Source organism: Arachis ipaensis, chromosome B10 (genome assembly GCF_059453495.1).
Source record: "Arachis ipaensis isolate K30076 ecotype BB chromosome B10, ASM5945349v1, whole genome shotgun sequence".
NCBI lineage: Eukaryota > Viridiplantae > Streptophyta > Magnoliopsida > Fabales > Fabaceae > Arachis > Arachis ipaensis.
This window is the reverse complement of record NC_142435.1, coordinates 78,512,552-78,518,263: the sequence shown is the minus strand read 5'-3', so window position 1 is coordinate 78,518,263 and position 5,712 is coordinate 78,512,552. Positions and strand designations below refer to the sequence as shown.

The following is a 5,712-nucleotide window of genomic DNA, read 5'->3' as shown; positions in this document are numbered from 1 at the left end:
ATGATAGAACAAAAAATATAAGTTGATACATGAGTATGGATTGAAAAAGGGAATTCTGGGTAGCTAGGTATGAACTTTAAAGATGACATTAAGTGTATACAAGTTAGGATGGAGCTTGGGTTAATTAAAGATTCAATTTATTAGCTCACTTGACCAAAAATACACCCCTACCTATACCTTAGCCCCATTACAACCTTGAAAAGACCTCATGATGTTTGCATTGGTGTATTAACTATTGTTGATTGGTTAGGAGAAGAACAAAAGTTAGAAAGCATAATTAGAGAAGGATAGAGTGATCACCCTATACACTAGAGATCAGAGCGTACATACATTATCAGTGAGGGTTCAATGCTTGAATTTTCATGTTCCCTGCTTTCACGAGCTATCTTCTTGCACTTTTATCTGTTTTATTGTGTAATGATAAAATTAGTGGAATTTGATTTGTAATTGTTTTGAAGAGCTTATTTACTTTTGATCAAGTAGGCAAGAACCATATAGTTGCATTTATTTATATGTATATAGGTTTGCATTGCATTTCATGAGTTTCTACATGTTCATACTTATTTCCTTATCTCCTTCAATTAAGCATGAGAACATGCTAATGTTTAAGTGTGGGAAAGTTGATAAACCACTATTTTATGGTTTATATTGTGTTTAATTGTGTGGTTTTATCATGACCCTTACCCACTTATTCATTAAATTAGCATGCATTTAGATTTCCTTCCTGAATTTATTACACGTTTGAAAACTGCTTCCTAGAGACTTTAATTATTCAATTTTAATTCTCCTTTATTCCATTCGATGCCGTAATCTGTGTGTTAAGTGTTTCAGACTTTATAGGGCATGAATGAGTTGGAGATTGGAAAGGAAGCTAGCAAAAATGGAAGGAACACAAGAAATTGAGGAGATAACCAGCGAGAAGTGACGCGGTCGCATGGCTCACGCGACTGCACGGAGGAGAGCAAATCGCAGCGACGCGGCCGCATGCTTTACGCGGCCGCGCGGATTGGAAAGCCCAAGCGACGCGGTAGCGTGGACGACGCGAACGCGTGGCGAGGAAAAAAATGCGAATGACGCGTCCGCATGGATGACGCGATCGCGTGACATGTGCGATCTGCATAATCTGCAGAATTCGTTGGGGGCGATTTTGGACCCTATTTCGGCCCAGTTTTCGGCCCAGAACAGCAGACTAGAGTCAGAGAACATGCAGAAACAAATAACACATTCATTCAGAGACAGTTTTAGATCTAGTTTTTACTCTCTTAGGTTTTTTCTCTCTAGGTTTTAGAATTTTAATTTTCAATTGGTCTTAGCATTGGAACATTGAGAATAGTTATTTCCTCATCAAGACTTCGTCATTCTAGTTCGTTTTCTTAACTTGGTTCTATTCTTCCATGTTCTTTGTTTTGTTCAATTTTGCTATTTGAATACCTTTATGATTAATTAATGCAAGGATTATTTCTTTTTAATTCAATTTCAATTCCAATAATCATGTCTTTTTTTAATTCCCTTTCATATGCTATGAATTTATTATTTACAATGTGTGAGTAGTTTCTTTACTTGATGGGGAGTTGATTAAAAGGAACTCTTGAGTTGGAAGGATTGAAGGAAAAATTTGTAATTGGGTTAAATGTTAGATTGTTATCCTGTCACCAACGCCAATCCCTTTGAACTAAGTGGGTTGCAACTTGTGAACAGATCTGGCATTCCAACTTGTTTGACTTTCCCTTACCTAGTAAAGGATAACCAAACAGAACAACCATTAATTATAAATTAATTTTACAATCACTCCATCAATAGTAGAAATTCCAGCCAATCAACTCCTAGTCAAGGCTTTTATTCATATTATTTAAATTTCCTCAATTTACATCCCAATTTACTTAGCTCAACTTCTTGGAACATCTGATTAATAAGATAGCACACTTTTCTGCAACTCGTTGGGAGACGACCTGGGACTTAAAACTCCCAGCAATTTTTAATTGAAATTCTCTGTGACATACTTTTAAATTGATAGGCAGATTTTCGATGAGTTAAGAACTATACTTGCAACGTAACCATTTTAATAATTTTTAATTCACCAGCTTCTGCGTCTCATCAGTGACTGACAACCACTTCCGTTCTACATGCAAACAAGCTTGAATGTGTATCTCTTGGGTTTCTAATCTAAGATTGGAACCTTCGTGGTATAGGCTAGAATTATTGGCGGTAATTCTTGAGATCCGGAAAGTCTAAACCTTGTCTGTGGTATTCCGAGTAGGATCTGGGAAGGGATGACTGTGACGAGCTTTAAACTCACGATTGTTGGGTGTGTGACAGACGCAAAAGGATCAATGGATCCTATTCCAACATGATCGAGAACTGACAGATGATTAGCCGTGCGGTGACAGCGCATTTGGAACGTTTTCACTGAGAGGACGGGAAATAGCCATTGACAACGGTGATGCCCAACATAAAGCTTGCCATGGAAATGAGTATGAATGATTGGAAGAAGGCAATAGGAAAGCAGAGGTTCAGGAGGAACAAAGCATCTTCATACGCTTATCTAAAATTCCAACCAAAGAATTACATAAGTATCTCTATCTTTATTTTATGTTTTATTTATCTTTTAATTATCAATTCTCCATCACCATTTGAATTCGCCTGACTGAGATTTACAAGGTGACCATAGCTTGCTTCAAGCCGACAGTCTCCGTGGGATCGACCCTTACTCACGTAAGGTTTATTACTTGGACGACCCAGTGCACTTGCTGGTTAGTTGTGTGAAATTGTGACAAAGTGTGATTCACGTTTGAGAGCTCCAAGTCCTTTGGTGCCATTGTTGATGATCACAATTTCGTGCACCAAGTTTTTGGCGCCGTTGCCGGGGATTGTTCGAGTTTGGACAACTGAGGGTTCATCTTGTTGCTTAGCTTAGGTACTTTTCTTTTTATTTTTAAGAATGAATTCTAGAGTTTCAAGGTTATGTTCTTATCATCACAAAAGCTGATTGATTCTCATCAATTTAGCTACTGAATGTAATGTCCTACTGAAGCTTGGCTAGCCATGTCTAATCTTTTTAGACTAAAGCTTTAGACTAACATTGCATGATTCCTGGAATTCTTATTAAAAGTTTTGAATCTCTTTATTCTCTTTTCCATATAAGTTTCGAAAATCACAAAAAAAAATTATAAAATCATAAAAATAAAAAATATTTTATGTTTCTTGTTTGAGTCTAGTGTCTAATTTTAAGTTTGGTGTCTTGCATGCATTGTTTATTTGATCTTAGTTGCATTTTTATTGTTTCTCATCATTAAAAATTCAAAAATATTTTCAAAACTATGTCTTTTCAAGTTAATAATACAGAGAATTGAAGATTTAGAACATTCAGCAGAGGAATCAAACAGAGAAAGCTGGGCGTTCAAAACGCCTAGTGAAGAAGGAAAACTGGTGTTTAAACGCCGGCCAAGGTACCTGGCTTGGCGTTTAATGCCCAAAAGGGTAGCATTTTGGGCGTTAAACGCCAGAATAGATACCATTCTGGGCGTTTAACGCTAGAAGGACACTAGAGGGAAGATTTTGTTTTTAATTCAGATCTTTTTCAAATTTTCATAAATTTTTCAAAATCAAATCTTTTTCAAATCATATCTTTTCAATCATATTTCTTCAAAAACAATTTCTTTCCATTTTTTATTATTTTCGAAAATCCTTGCTATAATTAATGATTTACTTCAAAATTTTCAAGTTGTTACTTGCCTATTAAGAAAGGATCAAATTTTAAATTTTAGAATCATATCTTTTAATTTCTTGTTAGTCAAGTAATCAACTTTAATTTTAAAACTTTCTTTTTTAAATTGATTTTCAATCATATCTTCTCAATCATATCTTCTCAATCACATCTTTTTCAAAATTAACTCTCAATCATATCTTTTTAATTTCTAATTTCAAAATCTTTTCAAAAATCACTTAATTTCTTTCCTAATCTTAATTTTCGAAAATCTCAATCAAATTTTCAAATTTCTTTTTAATTATTTCAAAATATTTTACTTTAATTTCAAAAATTCTTCCCCTCTTCTCACATCCTTCTATTTAAGGAACTAACACTCCTCCTCAAGGTGCAATTCGAACTCTATCCCTCTTGATAAGTTCAAATTCTCTTCTATCTATCTTCTCCTTCTATTCTTCTTTTCCTCTGACACCTCAAGGAATCTCTATACTGTGATATAGAGGATTCCCTATTTTCTTGTTCTCTTCTCTTTCATATGAGCAGGAACAAAGATAAAGGCATACTTGTTCAAGCTGATCCTGAACCTGAAAGGACCTTGAAGAGAAAGCTAAGAGAAGCTAAAGTACAATTCTCTCTAGAGGGCCTAACAGAGCTTTTCAAGGAAGAAGAAACCATGACAGCCGAAAACAATAATGCCAACAATGCAAGGAAGGTGCTTGGTGACTTTACTGCACCTACTCCCAACTTCTATGGGAGAAGCATCTCAATCCCTGCCATTGGAGCAAACAACTTTGAGCTTAAGCCTCAATTAGTTTCTTTAATGTAACAGAATTGCAAGTTTTATGGACTTCCATTGGAAGATCCTCATCAGTTCTTAGCTGAATTCTTGCAAATCTGTGACACTGTCAAGACCAATGGGGTTGACCCTGAAGTCTACAGACTTATGTTCTTTCCTTTTGCTGTAAGAGACAAAGCTAGGACATGGTTGGATTCACAACCTAAAGAAAGCCTGAACTCTTGGGAAATGTTAGTCAATGCCTTCTTGGCAAAGTTCTTTCCACCTCAAAAATTGAGCAAGCTTAGAGTGGAAGTCCAAACCTTCAGACAGAAGGAAGGTGAATCCCTCTATGAAGCTTGGGAAAGATACAAGCAATTGATCAGAAGGTGTCCTTCTGACATGCTTTCTGAATGGAGCATCATAGGTATCTTCTATGATGGTCTGTTTGAACTATCCAAGATGTCATTGGATAGCTCTGCTGGAGGATCTCTTCATCTGAAGAAGACGTCTACAGAAGCTCAGAAACTCATTGAAATGGTTGCAAATAACCAATTCATGTACACTTCTGAAAGGATTCCAGTGAATAATGGGACAACTCAGAAGAAGGGAGTTCTTGAGATTGATACTCTGAATGCCATATTAGCTCAGAATAAAATATTGACCCAACAAGTTAATATGATTTCTCAGAGTCTGTCTAGAATGCAAGCAGCAACAGGCAGTACTAAGGAAGCTTCCTCTGAAGAAGAAGCTTATGATCCTGAGAACCCAGCAATGGAAGAGGTGAATTACATGGGAGAGCCCTATGGAAACACCTATAATCCTTCATGGAGAAATCATCCAAATCTCTCATGGAAGGATCAACAGAGACCTCAACAAGGTTTCAACAATAGTAATGGTGGAAGAAATAGGTTTAGCAATGGCAAACCTTTTCTACCATCTTCTCAGCAACAGACAGAGAATTCTAAGCAAGGCCACTCTGACTTAGCAACCATTGTCTCTGATCTAATCAAAACCACTCAAATTTCATGACTGAAACAAGGTCCTCCATTAGAAATTTGGAAGCACAAGTGGGTTAACTGAGTAAGAAAATTACTGAACTCCCTCCTAGTACTCTCCCAAGCAATACAGAAGAGAATCCAAAGAGAGAGTGCAAGGCCATAAACACGTCTCACATGGCCGAACCTGGAGAGGAGGAAGAGGCAGTGATCTCCACTGAGGAAGACCTCAATGG

General features: G+C 36.6%; 1 non-coding gene across 1 annotated transcript; it reads right to left on the bottom strand.

Moving 5' to 3' along the window:
* Positions 1-4,778: 4,778 nt before the first annotated feature.
* On the bottom strand, positions 4,779-4,886 carry LOC148580534 (small nucleolar RNA R71). The gene has a single exon (XR_015896568.1). It is a non-coding gene; the product is annotated as a small nucleolar RNA R71 (small nucleolar RNA).
* Positions 4,887-5,712: the final 826 nt, after the last annotated feature.